This window comes from Dreissena polymorpha, chromosome 12, assembly GCF_020536995.1.
Source record: "Dreissena polymorpha isolate Duluth1 chromosome 12, UMN_Dpol_1.0, whole genome shotgun sequence".
NCBI lineage: Eukaryota > Metazoa > Mollusca > Bivalvia > Myida > Dreissenidae > Dreissena > Dreissena polymorpha.
Window position 1 is genome coordinate 61,122,009 of NC_068366.1, and position 22,302 is coordinate 61,144,310.

Below are 22,302 nucleotides of genomic sequence, written 5' to 3' on the forward strand. Positions count from 1 at the left end.
AACTTTCACTACATTCATATATTTTGGGTCTGAAATCTTGCGAGTAATCATTATTATTCAAAGGGCCATAACTCCATAAAAACAGTATGAGCAGACAAAACTTTCACTTTTCCACTTTACAAAATTACGGTATATAATGTTTAATAAATCGGATCATTATTTAATAGGATATTGGAGGAAAATGAAGCATTATAAGAAGAATTACAATTGCAGCAGTACGACTACATGATTTGCGAATTTATTTCCTAACAGAATACTACTATAATGCTTCACCATATTCGGATCATTAGTATCTGAGGTATCGCACGGAAATTTTGAATGACGAATGGGTGTACGGAAGGACGCACTGACATTGAGTAGGCGGAAATAAATTTGCGGAAAATTATTTTCATAACCCAGCAAAATCAATTCTATACAACCTCGGACGGACCAAGCGGCCACTATATACTTCCACCTTAAGGGAATGATACAATAGTGTCTTGCTGACCTTACACAACTTATTCTGACCCATAACATGTGTCCATGATTAATATGCAATAGTGCACATATAGTCGAACATCAAAGAAACTCCAAACACATTATTAAAAAGACAATTGGCTATTAAAACAGACAAGATAATTGACACGTTAATCCTGTGCAATTCAAAACAATAAAAAACGGTGTCAAAAATATACTATTAAATCTGGGACAAACGCAAAGGCAAGAATGATCAAACTTGGCTCAACATTCATCACAAAAACACACATGTAGTTTTAATCATTTAACGCATTTACTATCGCAATATAAATTAAAATACAATAAAGGAAATAATCATTCGATTGTATAGTACTATATTAAGAGGTAATATTGAATAGAGAAATAGAAAAACTATTTACTTAACAAAAAATGAATAACAGGATAAAAAGATTGTAGCACCGTAAAATCGTATTGTATCTCAAACTTCATTAAAATCACTGTGTTTGTCTCAGATCAGGTTATTTTCACCTACATGTTATTAAACCTTTAAACTGATTTAAGTTTTTTCTTATATATGATAGCTGAATTTAAATACGTGTTTCCTTAAAGTAGGTATGGTGGATACAGGTTTTCTTTGATTACAAATAACATAATACATAATGATACACCTATTTTTAAGATGTATTTGATGGTAAAAGTATATAGTCATGTCACTTACCTGTTGAAATAACCCGTCCAGTACCTAGTTGCTTACTCTAGTTGATAAAATAATAAGCTCCAATAATATCTCCACTAAACAAGCTTACTAACAATAATGCTTGTTTTATATCACAAGGTAAATTTATCAACGTAACTGATCACTTCAATTGATTTATCGTTTAAGTGCGGTTATGAAAATTTATTTTAATCAAGTAAATGTTCTTCTTTTAAATACTCTACCTATAACGAACCTGAATGCATCGACGTGCTATATACCGAAAATAAGATTTACAATCTGTGCAAATCTCTTATCAGCAGGAAGATTTGAACAATCGTATCATTTGAAAAATCGCCAAATGAAAACATGTTTACGAAAGGAACCTATTTTAGATAGTCTCCAATTTGTCATTTTTGAATTTCAAGTTTGTGGCTATATGATACACACTGTATGTACATTTACGTTCATTGTATTTTACGAATGATCCTAAGTAAGAAAAAATAACAAATGGTGTAAATAATATGTTATGTTCTACATAAATACTAAATTGAGAATCACTCCGCTACTCGATCCTATCCTCTTGAGCAATGTTTGTTGACGCTATTTTCCCTTCGATGTACATTAAATCTCTCCTTTATAACAAAAATAAATTCCTATAAATTTAGCTTGTAGAAAAAGATTGCAGTTTTGGAAATGCGTTTTATTAAAAAATTGCAGGACTCAACCCGAATATCGTTTACATATTTTTTAAGAATATCACACAATACACGTTGCATATACACAATTGGTAGCTTTATGCCACAAGAGACTATTGTGTACTTTGTTAAGCAATGTTTAGTCTCTTTTGAATTTATAACAATACTCTTTATATGGTGCATTACATGAACGGCCATATTACTTCCTACTTAAAAGGGTAATTATATGCACACAAGAAGTAAGTGCGTTGAATACATATGCATACTGCTCCGAGTCACACTCAGATATATTCATGAACATCATATATTGTAATAACATCCATACGCGAAAGATGTCGGTAACTCCGGAATACTCTTCGAGTACATAGTGACTAAATTCCGTTCGTCCGAAATACTGTTTGTGAGAATTACCTAGTCGTGCATACGACACTTCTACGTAGTTGGCACAACTTACTTATAAGTGCAATCGTCTTCGTAAATCAGGGGATGTTATTATTAAACCGAGCATACGATCTAATTACAGTTTTGTTCAAAACAGATTAACGTTGATGATACACAACTAGGATACACATTTTGAATAAATAGTACCAGAAGATAACCTAATAATGTTTTATTCAATTACATATAATTTTCCACTGTACCTTATGGAACTCGTAAATGTCAACAAGCAACAAAAAAGGGTACATTGTTGGGAGATCCATCAGTAGTTTATGCAGATCTGTACATACGACATATAGAAACAAGTTTGGCGCTGCAAAAAATAACATTTCGGTCACGGCGAAAACTTTTTTTTTTGTGAACTATATTTGATCGATGGTACACCGCGGAACACAATGAAACGCAGTGATGTCGCCGTGGCGAATTGCGATGGCAGGCTCGATCAAATATGTTGATAATAACTCGAGCGCAGGCGTTATCGGGCAAGAAATATCAAGTTGGACCACCGCGATCGCGGCACAGTAATTTGTGGTACAGGTTTGCTCATGTGAATTAATAGTGCATGTAGATATATTGTTTTTATTTGCATTTAATACTTCATATTAAAATAGACGTGTGTTCAAAACTTTTATATTATATTTACACTCTTAACAGAATCCGTTGGCATGTCTTACATCGAGCTTGAATATATATTGTGTTTCATGCCTTATGTTTTGTTTCAATTGTTTCTGCATGAAATTTCACTTGTTTTAATTTACAGGTTTGTTTTTGTTAGCAATTCGAACATGCTTGCTCCTTTTTGTACATAGCTCACCATAAATTTGAGACATCGGCAGTAAGTATTCTATTCAGTGATATTTAAAAAAAAATAGTCATGCGAAAAGAACATGTTTCATGTTGGCGAGAGACTTTTTGTAATACCTGTGCTTTGTTTATAACAAGTCTATTTCGATACATATGTAAACAACGTATACAAAGGAAACTTAGCATGATGCTCACTATTGACTTACTTATAATATGTTAATCGACATTTATCACAATATTAATGCTTATCATTAAGAAAAACAAGAATTACAAATCTTCGCTTCGATTGATGTTCATGTTAATCACTGTTCAATAAGATATACATGATATACAATATGTACAGTCTCGATAAGAAATGTTGATAAGAAATCGCGGTGTATTGAACGAGTCATAATATCACATTGAGCTTTTTTAAAACTGTTTAACTTTTTAATTTTAGGTTCGACCAAGAATATGTTGTTTTTTCTGAAAATAAGGACGTAATAACAACGATGACGAGATTTGTATTTTTTATATCATACACATTTATTAAAATACATAATATAACAAATATGATTTTTTTATACATGTATGTAGTTTTATTGCACGTGTCCCGTATTAAAAAACAAAACATGGAAAAAGTGATATCTTCATAATTTTACAATATCTAGAAAAGATGGGGACTTTGATGTTCAAATCCATCTACACATAACAAACTTGTACAGATGGTATTTGCACGCCTGTTCTCACTTCTGACAGTATTTTCTATAACAATCAAAAAAAATATTCACACTCTCATCTACTCGCCGCAAACACGGCGATATATTTTGATAGTAGGTTAATGGATAATTAAAGAAACTCTAATATGACATTCACAGAAACTAATTACAAACCAAAGATCTTTTATACTAAATAAATAAATATTTATCACAATACTCGTTCGATAACGCTTTTCTTTAACGTATGTGAGAAAATGAACTAGTTACTTCATAGAACAGGTATATACATAGTCACTCGCCAATATAACACCTGATTTGTTTTCATTAAATTATCACTGACTTTTATACTAACTTTCGAAGTTTCGAATGTATATTCGAATCAATACATGAAGCATTAGAAACACGAAATCACTAGAATGGTCTGATATCAAATTATATGTACATGTAACATGTTTATAAGTTAATATTGGCAAGCTATATGTAAGCAAACGAAAAAGCATTTGCGAAATGTTAACAAAAACAACTCTTTAAATAAACGCAGGCAAAACTTCATGCAGAAACTATACCTTTACCTGTATTCACAGTGAACCACCGTGGCCGCGTTGGTCTACCGCGATTACGATGGTCCACCATGAGGTCGATTTCCCGATAACGTCCGCGGTGCTCAACTATTGTCACCGCGATTTATCACTATGGAACCAACTTCGGACCACGGCGATTGTCCACGCTGACGAAAAATTCTCCAAGGTGGGAATGTGTTTAAGGCCGAGCTCGCGCTAGACGTAGTGTATCTTATTAAGATTGTAAATAGATTTTATAATACATGTCTCGTTTAGATTTATACACTTGTTTAAGATTGCGTTCGAGTATAAATTTTGAGTCAGAAAACGTATTTACGCGCTTCAAATGTAGTTTTTGTTTTAAATAATAACACTGTTCTTACTTAGTAATAACCTTCTAAAAAAACAATCAGTAAATAAATTTCTGTGGACTGGGGCTTTAATTGAATGATACACATACCTTAAATAGATCAGACTTTAAGAGCTGTAACTACACGCTTGATAACTGTCCCGTGCGCACGTGGAGACTTGCAAGAGAGCACGCGGAAATCTTTACGTGAACACTTGCATGTTCTCAAGAGAGTACTTGAGGGTATTCAACATGCTTCCTACGTTCCACCGTAGAGCTTGATGTGTTGAACAATTTAACGGGTAATATATGTTGTTATTTTTAGTGTTGCTTAAAAAAACAGTTTTCTGAAAATTCGTTCTGACTGGCAAACGATATTACGGAAGTTAAGTTACGGCCGGATTTGTTTATTTAAGACTATATATTGAACATCATAATATTCATAAACTATATCAATCATACTAAAGACTTGGATTCATTTTAAATGTTGTTTAGTTTTTACATTAATGCTTCTTTGAAAACATTATAGCACATTCTAAAATGCTGTATCAAACGGGTCTCGATACAAACACTCACAGAAAATAAGAAAGCATTTCTGATAAATGTAGCGTTACTATTTCGAAAATATTTATCATATATATCGAGCTGTGGGAATAGTTAAGGGTAGTTGAATACCTCTTAATATTCTGCGATTTGACCTATGTGTATATCATAATATCAAACCTTAAATAGTGCAAGCAATCGGTAACCTACCTCTATAAATAGGTTAATCGTTTAAGGAGTTAATGCCTTCGTACTACACAGTGTGTTTTTTATAATGAATCTAATCTTTTATGAAATTTGCACTTTTAAGTTAAAAGTTCTCAACTGTTTTTACCCTTTGTCTAGAAAAAACAGTTATATCAAGCAAAATACATGAGACATGAACAGTCCAATGTTTCGTTAAAAAACTAAATTACTCATTTAAGCGATTGAAATATAAATAATAACGTTGTTGGTAAGGCTCCGTGTTTATTTATGAAACAGAGTAACACGTACCTTAACGGAGACGATGCATTTTGGGTTTTATATAACGGAGACGGAATTTAACCGCTTGTACACCGTGAAATTATGGATAAATGATACTTATCAAACGTTATTGATTTGTGAGTGTTTACAGTATGCACGTTCTAACCTTTGATACAGTTCGCGCTTGTATTTTGTATGGTTTTTGAGTTTAGGTGTAATAAGGATTAAATGGTCATTTAATTTAGGAACCGCTCGACTCTGATATTCAGACAAATAGTGATGTTTTCAGTGTTGAAAGTGAAAGGGATCTATGAACATAATATTTACACTAAGTATTATAGGGTTACTTATTTATGTTAAAACCATGCCAGATATAAACAAATGGAGCACTTATAACCTGTCGGACTTTCATTGGTTTTAAAGTGACCTATTGTCCAGCTATGCAACCCATACCAAACGCGCAACATAAGCAAACATTAACTGGGGTCACCGCATTGGAACACTCACTATAAAGGTCTGGAGGATAAAACTTGTGCGCGTCAAAAATTTTCCTTAGTCTATGGGCATGTAATAATGACTGGATTTTTTTTTTTAAATCCAGATTGAATATTATAACATAAATTGTCATTTTCTTTTGGACATTTTCCATAATGACGGGAACTGCATTTTCCTCTTTGACTATCTTGATTTTAATACAAAAGTAATGATCTAGAACATTGAATAGAAAACATCATGACAAAAGTGTTACGCGACGAGTAATGCAGATGTTTTATCTATTAAGATTGTTATCTCACGAACGAATACACCCTTTTAGTTGCGATGGTATTGTTATTCTAGATTAAATATAAGATAACCCATTCACATTTTATAACATTTGCTTTACGGGCGTGTTTTTCGTGCAATCGTATGCAAGTCTCTTTCACGGCCGTTAATCACGCGCGCCACCTCTTTTTTGAGATGCATTAATAAATGAGCCGATGCAACTGGCGCTCAGGCCCGGATGTTTTGAAATTTAACGGATAAATTTACAGGGTGATTAGGTTTAATATGTTTTTCAACACATTTCGCAATATTTTAAAAAATCGGCCAAGGTAGTGCGATTCAACGACTATAAATTCATCTAAAAATGTACAGAAACATACAATCACAACCCATTTAGAAACGTGAGGACCTTTATAAGGTGTGGCATGGTAGAATTCGTAAATGCATATCGATGTCTTTTGCCTGTGTGACGAGCAAATTCTTGCCAATTAAATCGCTCATTAAATAAAACGATTGCTTTGAAACTGTTCAAGTTAATGCGTGCACAAAAACATCGGCTTCTAGTCGATCTAATAGATAAATTTGCATTTATCAAAAAGAGATGGAGCCACTGCCAAGGAGGCGGCGCTCAGATTAGGAGGCGGCGCTAATGCACATTTATAGCTATTTTAAAGTGAACAAATTTGTGTTTTGGTTTCTATTATGTTTACAGGCCTTTAAAAATAATGCGAATTATGTTGAAAAAAACATGTAAAATCTAATCACCCTGTAACATTGTCCATGAAATTTCAAAACATCCGGGCTTGAGCGCCACCTCGGAACTTGCAATGACTCATTTATTAATGCATCGCAAAAAAGAGGTGGCGCGCGTGATTAACGGCCTTGTCTTTTCAAAAGAACGATACATTTGGCGTGAGTCGTTTGAACATAATGCAAAACAGCACGACAGAAAGGAGAAATATATTTATCACAAAAAAGGAAACTTTATTATGCCAATCATTTCTTCTTTCTAAACTTTAGTGGAGAGGGAAATGATTTGTTACTGTCTTTGATATGATAATCTCTTAGTACAAATACATAACGTGACGTAATTATTATGTAAATAAATGAACACACCGGAGTAAGAAACGTATTACAGTTAATACACAAATTGAAGTTAACGCATTCGAATAACAAAGAAAAAAACAACACATTTCTTTTGCAAGGCGTTGAGACATTCCTTAAAAAGTAATCGGTCGACTTTTTCAGTTTTACCGTTTTATCAATCGCTTAACGATCATATATCAATAAAGCAATAAATGTCAGAAGCGAAGTGGAATACGCCAAAGGTAAATAGAAAATAAAGACTGTATTCTACTTCCTGATAGGATTAAGTTTCGACATTCAAAATGTATAACAAATAATTATGTATCACATGATTTCTTCAAGGTGGCCATGTCATAGTATTCTTCTGTTATCTGTTAAAAGCTACTTGTGCGATATGAAAAGAAGGGTATTGGTAGAGTTTCCGTTTTATATTAATAGTGTCATTCTCGCCAGTGTTTTACATATAACTTAATATTGCAAATAATTCTATCCAAATGTTAGGAATGCGAATCTTCCAAAATATTCTAGAACCACAAATTTTAATGAGTACTCTTCATATATATATATATATATATATATATATATATATATATATATATATATATATATATGAAGACGCCAGGGGATTCTTAAATTTGCTGCGTCATGGACTATGAGAAAACACCAAGAGATTCTGACATGCATTGAACACATAACCCGGCCGAACAGTTATAACTTCAGGACGCATTGGACAGCTGGTATTAAGTTGGCAATATAATTGCGGAACCAAACATCAGGGGGCAGCTACCACTCTCCCATGTATACTATCAGACATTCCAAGAGATTCTAACACGCATTGAACACATAATCGAGCTTAAAAGTTCAGACTACAAGACGAATCTGACAGCTTGATTTAGTTGGGAATATAATTGCGGTACTTTGCATCAGGGGACAGCTACCACTCTTCCATGTATGGATTCCAGGTCGCACACGGCACCATCTCCAAGATCATATATCAGGCATGTGATGCGATACTCCTAGAATTTCTGAGCAACTCATTTCCTGTCCTGAAACGCAAGAGGAGTAGAAAAACAGCAAGCAACAGTTCGGCGACCAATGGCAGCTCTACAACTGTGCTTTTGTTCAGACGGTTAGCAAATCGCAACACAGTGTCCTCGGCGTGGTGACTTCTGGCACTAAAACTACAAAGGTAATCCAAAATCTACCGAGTCGCTCCTCTTGTCTGACAGCTTCCCGATCCTCGTTATGGTGCTCTCATATCAGGTCTTCAGAATAGGCCCAGACTCCAGATTCATCTGTGCTGCCTTGGAATGCCAGAAGTCTGTCTTCTTGTCACTGTTTTTGTACCCCTTCATACTTTGTATGAAACATTGGGTTTTACTTGAGCAAATCAGCCATGTCGACCTCCTGCTCCTTTGTAAGGACGAGGGACCCCTTCATATTCTTTTTAGGGTCAGTTTCGGTTGGTGGTAGTTTTATGTCTTGTGAAGTTGATGACGATCTTGATCTAGACCTCGAGACTTCTTCTCGTTGGTGTTGTGCTCCATCTCTATCGGTAGCGGATGCTGCTCTTGAAGAACTGTCCGTAACTGGAAGGTCCACTCTGACGGTACGCTTAGTGTTTGCTGACAGGTTGGCCCTCTAATTATGTATGCGAAATACGAGTAAACAATTACGAAGAGCGATTGTGGAATGAAGCAATAACCCCCCCCCCCCCCCCCAAATATAGCTTGGTTATATACGAGTTATTTCCGGTCCGGGGTAGATCGTTTTGGTCCATGTCGCCTTCGTATTGGTCCGTGTCGTGTTGTGAAGGTACGGGATGGTCCGAGTATATGCCGCTTTAAACCGGGACTATCCGTGTTTCTATCGGATTTGTTCGTGTTTGTCCGTGTTGATGCCGTGGTGTAACTGGGGCTGTGGTCTTTGGAAGACCGTCGACGCTTAAAAATGCTTAAAAGCCCACGGTGATGATCCGGCACGATCCGGGACTACCGTGTCCATCCGTGCTTATATGGGACTGGGGCTTAAGCCAACATGTGTTTATGTAAAAAATAAGTGTAATCATATTGAATGAATACATATTTTGGTATTGGTTTTAAAGGAAAGAATATTATATAAAAATAAAAAATATATTAAGTACAGATATTGCCAGGCCTGAAGATAATAACATAAAATGAATACATCTACTTATTTAAATTTAACGCGCTCAACGTAAATGGCTCAACAACGTCGTTATGGAAAAATCACAATCTCTTTAGCCGGCTTATTTTGTAAAATCTATGAATTTTACTGTTTTGTAACAAGTTTATTATTGCAATTTCCCTGAGCGTCAAATATAGATCGTCGATATATTGTAAAAAATGTTTTTAGATAATAGAATTATCGTTTTTGTGTTCGTTGGATTTCAGCATTAAAGCCTCCGGTATATTGTTTGACTTTACACATGGATAATTTGAAAGCTGATACATATTACATTTTCATTTGGTGTCACTGTTTATATATTGATACATCGCATAATAAGATAATTTTATCCGAAAGCAAGTTAATTTTTGAAATCGTTCCGATTGCGTTAATTCCGAATAGAAATATCTTCATAATTTAAAAGAGGCAACTCTAAATCGATTGTTACTTTTTGTAATAAATATATAATCTTCAAAGCCACAAAACTTATTTGGCATAGTAAATTTAAGTATTAATAAGAAACAAATTGTAGCTATGCCAATTATATTATATATGGTGGTTACAAGGTAGAAATCCTTCTTTTTTTGTGCTTTAAAACTTTAAAATAATCGCGTTTGTCGAAATGGACGTCTAGAAATCCTACTTTCGGTTTAATTTAAAAGCGTTACAGTTTGAAACATTATAAATAACTTGCTAACTAAGCTATCGATTTAATTGTATGTATGCCAATTAGAATATATCTGGTGGTTACAATGTAGAACACGTCCTTATTGCGCTTTAAAACTTAAAAATAACCGCGTTTGTCAAAATTGACGTATATGTATAGAAATAATACTTTCGATTTTAAAAGCGGTACCGTTTGAAAAATAATAAATTACTTGCTAACTAGGCTAAAGATTTGACGACAATTTTGCAAACTTCAAAATGCATCTATATGTATTGATTTACATGTACTAAATGTCAAGGTGTGTGGCTTAAAAATACATTCCGCGTCTCCCCAATACGAAAAATGCGGTCATTTTCAGTAATCCGCGTTACGAATTTACCAAAAAGAAACACAATCCAATGCAAACAACATTTTTTTTTTTCGTCTCACTTTCGCCAGGAATTAGGTTAGTTAACTCAACGCAAACGCGTATGCTTGTTTACTGTGAAGTACCCAACAGATAAGGTCCCATCGCAAGGAAGTTAATTCTCGATGAATGACTCAGTCGTGACGTACCAAACAGAAGCCTATGGGATACCAAAGGGATCGAAACTTTAACTTCTGCTCGAGCAGGAAAAAATGCTGCTCGAGCAGCATTTAAATGCTGCTCGACCAGCAAAATGCTGCTCGAGCAGCAAATTTACTGCTCGACCAGCATTTTTTCTGCTCGAGCAGAAAAATCCTGCTCGACCAGCATTTATTTTTAGATTATGGCATTAGCCAATCAGAACTCTTGTTATATTTGCCACATGGTGCGAAACTGGTTTGTTTGGAAAAAATGGCTGCCGCCATGATGGTGCCTTTTTCACATCTTCTGCAAGTTTATGTGACGACCTGTTTAAAGTTTAACAGTGACACGCGGTAAGTGCTTTATATTTTGTCTGCAAACTAGTCGATCAAAAAATTGTTGCCATTCGCTTCATAAGAAAATCGACCATAAATGTCTAACGGCTGTTAAAACTTTTGCGAAAATCACGACGATGACTGATAAGAATTGCTCAATGGGTGCGCAAGTGTAGGTTCTCTGTTTCTATCGAATTACTTTCTTAAAGATTCTTAATAATTGCTTCCGACACAGGTGCCGATTGCCTGTGATTGTGCCTTTCTGGTTAACATTGTTTACGTTTCTCGTTCTCCCCATACATGTATATCTGCTGTCCTAACTTTTACAATTATCCAAAATATTATGTCTGTTAACCAGTTCTCAGTGCCCCAGATAAGCTGCGTATCTGCGTCTTTCACCCTATTAAAATGTTTAAAAATGTAAAGAAATACAATATCATGAGTATTGAAAACGCAACCAATTTGACTTTTACGCAAATTCGTCAAATTATCGATACAAAACTTCGATTAAAAATGCTTTGCTCATTTTAGGTATTTTCTCTTTGGAATTGTTATCGTAACGCGGTGACGCTTACATTCAGCAAGCTCAGCAAACGGTCATAGTTATTCAAACGCTATGCGTTTTCAATCTGACCTAATTCGTCGCTCATTGTGCATGTATTTGTAAAGCGTCTGTACTTTCAGTTTCTATTAAGGGCTTTCCTTAGACCTCAAATCTCAAGAGTCAAGGACTCTAGGGACCATATTTTCAAGAGTCAAAATCAAACTTCAAAGAGTCCTAATAATAACGCAGGAGAGTCAATGATTTTTTGCAATTTAAGCAAATTACTGAGATATAATATATAAAAAGCAACAAATTAAAAGATACATGTATGTTAACATTTATTTCTTACATTGCACTGTCACTACAACACTATGCATTTAAACACAATATTTCAATGATTAATAAATACAAAACATGTATTCTAATACAACATTAACTTCATGTATACAGCAGAGTAATATGTCATATGTTCTAAACAACATCTCAAAGAGTAATATGTCATATCATGTCTTACACAACATCTCAGAGAGCAATATGTCATATGCCCTACACAAAATTTCAAAGTTTACATACAAAATATGTATACTAATACAACATTTACTTCATGTATACAGCAAAACAATATGTCATATGTTCTACAAACCAACAATCATTTGAGCAAATAAATTAATCATTCATGCATTTAAAGAGTGATCTCATTTGGGTGCCCTAGTAAAGAAAAGGTAATAAAACAACACTATGACTGCACACACACACAACTAGCATAAAACCAGCAAACTATCACTTTCTTCTCTTGCACATGTCCTGAAACCTGCGCAGCACATTCTGGGATGGAAAGTCACTCACTGAAATACAAAATGTGAAAAAAACCATTTCCGCTGGCTATCACAAAAAAAAACAACAACATACGGGTGGTACCTAAACACAAAAGCCTATATAAATCGGTAAACTATAAAAGGAAAATATTTCTACTCACCGATAAAGGTGCCTCCGTATTCGCATACCTGATAATAGCATATTTCTGTTATTAGCATATAGAATGTCAAAGCACAGATTAATTCTTAAATTTTAATGTATTTTTCTTCTATTAATAGCATAATTTTTAACCCCAATATTCAGAATTCACTTAAAGTCTTTATAGCATAGAACATTCTCAGAATGCCAAGAAAATATGCTTTAAATTTGCAAAAATATGCTCAAATGCAAATGCAAATACCTTAGAATACAATTCCATTTGATAAATAGTTATCTTAAACATCAATCATATACAATGTTGAATTTAAATTTCACTTTGACGATCAATTATTAACAGATTTGACTTATTGTATGCCCCCAGTTGCTATATTTATGCTAAAATGTGTGTTCCTGTTAATAGCATATTCCTGTTATTAGCATAATTTTGGCTGACATGGTATGCTAAGAACAGGAATCCACTGTAGCAACATATTAATCAGGAATTATGGTTTGAATCCGTGAACTATTATTTTAAATGGTGAAAGAAAATCTCCATGGCGCGTTTTCAAAAATTCCTTATCAAGATTGGTAAAAGAGCACACAGAATAGCAAATTTATTACAGCGCCAACTTCCGGGTAAAAATGATTGATTTTTTTTATATTCCGTAAAGACAAATGCCGCATCATATCCTATGGGTGATTTAAAAATAATGAAGCCTAAATAAAACATGCATTTATTTTCTTACCATTAAGCTTGTTTGAGTTCTTTTTTTATCTTACAGAAGTGTTTCCATGTGATTAACTTAAATGTGAAAATTCTTCTCAATAACTTTCTTCATTAACAAAATATATTGAAAAATATCCTTAAAATTGCCCCAAGTGTACTGGTTTTGTGTGACATTTTATGTAAAAGGCAATTTTCAATTCTATACTTCAATAAAACTTTCAGAAATATTAGGTATTGCCATCATTTAATGAATATAAAAATGCATATGCTTTAAGAAAAATAAAACAATGCTTCTTACTTAGGTTGATATCTTTTGTAGCAAGTGTTCAAAGCAATGATGTTCTTGTCAATTTTGTGCCACAATTTTCAACTCTCTTCACGTATATTAAGAGGTGGGATCATAAAGTGCTTCAATATTTATAGGCAAAAAGTGTCCTTTTAACCTGTCACATGTTTTTTCTACACATTTGTACAGGTATTTATACAATTATTTGTTCATGTAAATTTTGAACAGCTGAATACTAAATGTGGTAAGAATTTGTCCCTGTCACAAGTGTACATTTTGCAAGAAAGTTATTTAAAAATTTTCATAAGATAGAATTTTCAAGGTTTTACATCATTTTCTTCAAACCATTAATGCTTATCACTAGATGTACTGAAAATTTGATGCCAAAACCTTGTGAACTTTTTTTGCAAGACAAATATCGCATTGTCCCAAGTGTACGAATTTTTTATCATGTTAGATGGACAGGTGATAGCTTTTAAAAAATAAACAAAGGCACTAATTTTCTGGAAAAAAGTACACAGAAGGATGTAATCTCCAAAAGAAAAAGGTGGTGTCTTCACTCTGGGGGTTAACTACTCTTATTATATGGGTATGTCTCCATATTTTGTCTTCAGAAGAAAAATATAAGAATATAAATGATAATGAGTGGGAATTATATTTGACTTTACCATAACATTATTACAAAAACACATTTCCTGTTCTCAAATTAATGTCAATTTTAATCAAAACCAATTATCTTCAATGTTAGCCTGAAGTTGGTTATTAAATGTTGTACATGTACACTTGGGACACAAAATGAATGTTTTTCTTATAAACCTCCAGAAAGTGAAAACAAACTTTTATTATAGCAGAATTAATGATTAAATTTTGATTTAATAAAGCATTCAAAAGCAACTGAAAAAAAAGCCAAAATAAAAGTTGAACATGGTCAAATGTCAAATATGATGGATGAAAAAGTCTTTCAGACACTTATAATTAAACCACGCAGACTGTCACCCTTGTGGTACAATTCCTACACATCTAAACAAAAAACCATGTTAAAACCTTCGATAAACAATGGTACAGCACTTATTATTATTTCATTCATTTTTAATGACACATTACCAAAATATATAGAGGATATATTGTATTACAGAGGAAGGTCAAGTAAAAGGACATCGTGTTTAGTGTATAAAGTATAAAAAGAACAAGGTCTAATTTATAAAGAACAAGGTCCAATATATAGAGAATATAATGTTTAATATATAGACAGCAAGGTCTAAATATAGAACAGTGAATTATATGTGTCTTGTTCTGAGAAAACTGGGCTTAATTCATGTGCGTAAAGTCTCATCCCTGATTAGCCTGTGCAGACTGCACAGGCTAATCAGAGCCGAGACTTTCCGCTTTTATGGTATTTTTAGTTTGAAGGAAGTCCCTTCTTACCGAAAATCAAGTTTAAGCGGAAAGTGTCGTCCCTGATAAGCCGGTGCGGACTGCACAGGCTAATCTGGGACGACACTTTACGCACATGAATTTAGCCCAGTTTTTTCAGAACAAGACACATATTATAGAAAACGAGGTCAACTATTATAAAAAAAATATAAACATGTATTTGTATACAGAACCATGTTCAATATTTATAGAAAAGCGTCCAATATATAGAGAACACAATATTATATCAACTTCAAGTATAGAGAGCAATGTCTTATATATAGATATCAAATTCCAACATATAGAAGAGGCATAATGTCTTATATTTAAAGATCAAGGTCAATGCAATAGAGAACAATGTTTAATATGTAGAGAACATCATTTGATATTTAGAGAACAAGGTATGCTATCCATTTGTATAGAGAACAATGCCCAGCATATAGATCTCCAGCATATAGAGAGCAATGTATAATAGATCTTTATTATATAGAACAAGATAAATTATGAAACCAAAGTAAAATATATACAACTATGTGAAAAATATTTAAAACCAGGTCAAATGTATCTACAATTTGTGAAATATATGTGTTTTTATATGGAAAATACAGATCAATGACATACTGCATAATTATGGAGATTCCTTATGCCTCTGATATCCCATCGGTTATAAACATATTTAGGGCCACAAAAATACCTCAAATGAAATACATATAAAGTTATGCTATTTTTCTTCAGATTTTCATCCATTTTGAAAATGTCCCAAGTGTACAGATTTGGCCTTAAATCATGCTAGATCGTTTCAGCAAACAATTCAAGTTCCCTGTAACTTATCTTATAATTTTATAAGAATATTTTATGCCAATTTAATTTGTATTCTATATTACTGACTGTTTGGGTATTTCTTAGAATAAATGATAACTAAAGTTGTCAAGTACAAATAACCTTAAATCTTTAAACATCAACCTTAAATCATCAAACGGACACAGAACATTATTTGGGGAAACATTAATTTGTATAGTCAAATGTAATAAAAATTTAAAAAGTATTTATATATGTTGAATGGTTTGCTTATTTAACTTGTATACAAAAGTCATGTAAGTGTCCAAAGTGTACAAATGTTTGAAAATTGTATACAGTTTTGGCAAAATTTTTTTTGCAGATTTTCTTATATAATAAAAGAAAACTTCACATATATTTGAAGGCCATCCTATATTTTGATAAATCTGAGTTTTTACTTTAAGATACACTGCTTTGAGGCCAGGAAAAAAAACTTTTAGGAGTATAGTTTTGAAAAATATGTGTTAAAAAACATGAAAATTTCATTTTTTTCCATATTTTTTTTTAGAACACTTCTGATTTTGTATTTAAATTTTGCTTAAGAACATACTGCATGTTGACAAAACACACAAAATATTGATAACATGTTTTAATGGGATTTTATTAAGTGCAAAAGACATGTACATTTATAAAAAAAAATCAAAACATTTAGTTAACATCTTTTGTTGTGAAAAAGCGATTACATCTGACAGAACGGCCCTACTCATTTATAAAACTTGAACCCTTTCCCTATGCAATACAAACAAAACTGTTGCCATAACTTAACATCTAAAATTTGAGAAAAATTTTCATTTAGGCTTCATTATCCCCACGCTTTTCGGATCTTCCGTCCGTCTGACCGTCCTGGCCACTTTCTCCTCCTACACTATAAGCACTAGAACCTTGAAACTTACACACATAGTAGCTATGAGCATATGTGCGACCCTGCACTATTTGGAATTTTGATCTGACCCCTGGGTCAAAAGTTATGTGGGTTGGGGTGGGGCCGGGTCAGAGATTTTTACTCATTTTTATGCCCCCGGATCGAAAGATCGGGGGTATATTGTTTTTGGCCTGTCTGTCATTGTATGTGTGTGTGTGTGTGTGTGTGTGTGTGTGTGCGTGTGTGTGTGCGTTGGTTTATATCACACATCGAGGTACTTCATAGAATTACACAGCCACACTTCGAGGTACCAAAAAATAGCGAGGTACTTTTCCCTAGACCTCGGTACGTGTACCTCTCCAACCGCTTGTAAAAACCATTGTACACAATTTCCGCTCGTTTCTACGGGTACCTCGGTATAACGTTGTAGTACTGGTTTGTGTGTCAGAGTGTGACCCCACACACTTGACATCCATCTCAGAAGCTTTTTTGGTTCCCGTTTCGAAAACGAGCGCGCGCAGATAAATCTGGAAACCAGTTACTGACCTATTTACCGAGTAGATTGGTTACCTCCCTTTATCTATCGTTACTCCCTATATAGAGAGGACCTCGGTGAATCGGTCAGCAACTGGTTTAGGTGAGTTACGAGCACACAGTTATTTTCAACAGTATTTTTTCTTAACATAAAAGAAATAAATAATGACATCGTGTTTTTATGTAATAATAAATAACAGTTAATTACTCGTCATTTAGTAGATTTTCTCCTTACTTTAATCGATCATTATTTACTGCAATTCTTACAAGAAATAAACAGGACAGTCGTTTCGCGCTAGTTTTTATACGTTCAGTTGTTTACATTTTTTCTTACACAAAAGAATGTTTCTTTCAGTGTTTCTAGTGTGTTAAATTTAATAATACTCTAACACTTTGTTCTACAGTGATGTATGTTCCAGCTGGTAACAGTGAATTTATGAAGAAAATAAGAAAATAAGGACTTTGGTCGCCCAGGAAGAAAGTGGTTTTAAAGGTGAAAATATGTGATTATTTACTCTTTTTGAAAGATTTCATTACAACTGGTTCATGTATCACTGAAGTATATGCTGTTTTAATTATGCATATAGCTCCAAACTTAATATAGAATGCTTTTATAAGGAATTATTCTTTAACATTACCCCACCCACTTTGACCATTTCAGGAAGTGATATGTCCTTAAGCCTTGGGCTAGTTCTGGGTACCATAACTTAGGATTTTCGCATTTTATTAATTTTGACTGGCGCGACTTTAAAGTTATGGATCAAACCCATAAGGAAAGTCAACCAGAAATTCCCGTAAAGTTGACAGTTAACAAAGACCGGTCCAAAACAGCTTTTAAAAGCAGTTATTGGCCCAAATCAACCACATTATCAGAAAGATCCACATTTTTCACATTTAACTGATATATTCTTTCACAAAATACTATCTTAAACATTTAAAACTTATTCTCTGCTCAACATATCGAGAAAAACAGTGATGCAACAGACATTTTCCAAATGTGAATCCAGAGCTCCAGATAAGGATTTGTGAAATTAGTAACGGTACTGCCACTGACAGAAAGAAAAGGAGTAACGCTTAAAATCAATTAGTACCTGTACTACCATATCCAAAAATACAGGTAGTACTGTACTACCCGTGTTCTTGAATATTGAAGGGTGTATAACTGACTTTACAGAAACATTTGCAGCAATAATAATAAATATATGTAGCTTCTTAAACAGTTACTGTATAAGGTTTTCCATTCTGAATTATGATGCAAATACAACTACACATTAAAACTCATGACTAATACTATTTCTTCATTTTTCTTGACAAGAAAACACAAGCCACCTAGTAAGCTAAGTAAATGAACACTTATTTCACTGTCTCCTCCGTTTCCCATCGTGTTTTCTAACGTTTAAAGCCACCGATGCAATCAAATCGTTTAATATTGGAGCGACAATGTCTTTTTCTGGGTTTACAGATTTAATGTCAGGATGATTAGACGACACCGTATGTAGTCATTATATGACAACAAAGTGTTGTTTTGAACTCCTTTCGGTTAAACCAGCATAACATTGCGCGTAGGCATATTGTTTTAGACGGATTTATAAGTTACAGGAAATCACGCAAATTTGTTCACCATCATGTGACGGTGTGTCGCGCGAAAGAATTACTTCAATATCTCGAAGGTCAAGGTCACACTTTGAGTTCAAAGATTAAAAATGGCCATAAATGAGCTTGTCTGGGCAATAACTATGTCATTCATTGTGAGATTTTGAAATCATTTGGCACATTTGTTCACCATCATTGGACAGTGTGTCGCGCGAAAGAATTACGTCGATAACTCCAAGTTCAAGGTCACACTTTGAGTTCAAAGGTTAAAAAAGGCCATAAATGAGCTTGTCCAGGCCATAACTATGTTGTTCTTGTGAGATTTTAAAATCATTTGGCACATTTGTTCACCATTATTGGACGGTGTGTCACGCAAAAGAATTACGTCTATATCTGCAAAATCGCCATAAATTTGATTCTCTTGTTTTGTGAAGACAGCATGCAAAATAGTCTGTGTCAATGCGGCACGTGGGGGTATTTGTCACGTCTGTGACAAAGCTCTAGTTTGCTTAGTAAAGATTTGCATTAACGTTTATTCAGCAAAATAATGGGAGAATGTAGAATATAATCATCGTACCTTTCTGTTGGTGCATTGGTTTTTAGAGCCTTGCATTTTCTTTTAATTTATAAAGGACATGATATTTCATATGTAATATCATAACCTGAGGATCAAACTGTGTTATAGAGTCCCACTTTTGTCAAATAACCCTGAAAAAAGGTTAAACAAGAAGATTACTCATATTTTAATTAATTAATGTGTCATATAATGAAAAATAGCATTTTCTTTGCTCCATTATATTATTTTGTATGAAAACTTGTTTTTCAGTGTCTTAATGTGATTGTATATTTATGATGCATAAAACATGAATACTTTTCACTGTCAAACTATCGTTTTTGCAATTTTATTTTCAGAAATAGTATTTTTTGTGAACACTTAATCTAGTGAATATATGCTTTTCTTATTGCAAACAAATGTTGTTGTTTTTTAAGTTAAGTATGAATGACTTTTACTTTATTTTCAGACTGCCAAATATTTGCTCATGAAAAAGCATCCCACAATGTTGCGACAGGCCCATGATTTATCCAGACTAGTCGTGAGACGCAGACTTCTGATTCATGGAGTGCGGCAAACATATCTGTGCGACTCGATCACTCCACTGTAAAGACCCGCAAGGCATTAAAATGGATATTATCAATATGTGTTGTTGCTCGAAAATATGTTTTTGTAGCAGGAAGTGCTTTGGGCTCGATTAATCTGAGAACTCAACAAAATATTAATAAAATCCTTCTGTGCCTTTTAGTTCTGAAAACAGAAGTAGCCAGTTGGTATTACACATCTCCTAAACAAGTACAGCACAATAAAACTTAAGGTTTTAAATCCTACATTTTTATAACATCTTTATATCCACACAAATATATTGATGATTGTGGTGCTCAGATTGCAAAACCACCTGTTAGGCAAAAATAATGCAGATGGTTAGATTATGATAAGTGCAAGAAAAAAAGAATAACTCTGGAGATAATAATTGATATGATAATCATTGCTTGACAGAATCACAATTGACCTAGATATTTATTTATGTAGTGGTGTGCCTTAAGATTCCAAAAACATATTGACTTAAAATAAATAATCCCGATGGCGTAAATGACTTATCATTTCATGTTCATGAACCGGTTTTAAAAACTTTGTAGACTTATCTGCTAGGCGGTGAGGACTTTTAGACCACCTGATAAACTTCAACTTTATTTGCCCTAGTTAAGTAACGGACTAAAGATATGCTAACATAATACTGATGACTGATGAGTCTGTTGTGTCTTATATTCTCATTGCTACTTAAAATATTAAGTCTTTTTCAACGTTGAGACTAATAATAAGCAAATTCGTTTAATTGATATCCCCCGCCAAATAAATTTTGATTATTGATGGGTGCAGAACTAACAGAAAAGTTTATTTGAAGGGTTGTACCCTTATCTCACTTATTTAAAAGTAACAACATAAAAAAAACAATTGGCAACAACTCTTATTTAAGAAAGTGTAGGGTTATAGTTTTTGTGCATGACACCTCTCCTCATTGATATCTTAACATCCATTAAATTTCATCTTTAAATCGTGTATAGTATCTGTGATATAGTCCTGTAAAGTAACATCAGACATGTACATATGTACTAGGGTTATGTTTTTTGTGCATGGCACTTATTCTCATTGACAATTATACACCCATGAAATTTCATGTTGAAATCTTGTATTTATAGTTTCTGAGATAAAGCCCTGAAAAGTTACATCATACAAAAACAACAAAGGGCAATAACTCTTATTTAAGAAAGTGAAGGGTTGTGGTTCTTATGCATGGTTCTATAAATGAGATATAGCCCTGAAAAGTTACATTATAAAATAACAATAACAAGAAAGGGCAATAACAGTTATGTAAGAAAGTATACGGTTATGGTTCTCGTGCATTGATAATTATACACCCATGAAGTTTCATGTTAAAATCTTGTATAGTATCTGAGATATAGCCCTAGTTACATCATACAAAAACAACAAAGCGAAATAACTCTTATTTCAGAAAGCGACGGGTTATGGTTCTTGTGCATGGCACCTCTCCTCAGCTATATTTATACAACCATAAAGTTTCATGTTGAAAACTTATATTGAGTTTCTGAGATAAAGCACTGAACAGTTTGTGAGTGACTGCACTGACAGACAGACCAACGGTACGTTTAAGTATATTTAGCGTACCCGGGGTACATTAAAGTATACTTAAAGGTACACGGGGTACTTTAAAGCATTACCCGAGCCGAACCAACAATTACCAATCGAGCTTATTGACATGTTAAATAAATGATGACAGTGGTAAATATGATTGTGTGAAATATAATACAATAGTTTTCCTGAATTGAGTGTACATGTGAATAAGCTAAAATAATGATAAAAACACCTATTGGGATTATACATTTGTGGAACTGAATTTGGTTCATAATCAGTTTTTAACTTTTTTAAGCTGAAATAATATATATATAATCTGAAAGTATTTTCTTAAATCAATGCTATATCTTTGTATTAAAAAACTGCAACACTCATGACTGTAAATTAGGCATTACCATATTTCTTTACAACGTAATGCATGTACATCATCGATATATATAGCATTTAAAACGAAAATCGTTTTAAAATTCAAATGTTTGCATGGTGTTAGAACTACTGTTTTGATATCTTTGTTGTGAACAATGTGTTTAGGTTCAACGTCCGAAAAAAAAGATGTCCG

General features: G+C 33.5%; 1 protein-coding gene across 1 annotated transcript in view; it reads right to left on the reverse strand.

The window, feature by feature from the left end:
• LOC127853269 (receptor-type tyrosine-protein phosphatase eta-like) overlaps positions 1-1,403 on the reverse strand; it is a 91,335-nt gene extending 89,932 nt beyond the window's left edge. The window contains exon 1 of the mRNA XM_052387622.1: positions 1,175-1,403. The gene's annotated coding sequence lies outside the window, so the exon portion shown is untranslated. The remainder of the gene's footprint in view (positions 1-1,174) is intronic.
• Positions 1,404-22,302: the final 20,899 nt, after the last annotated feature.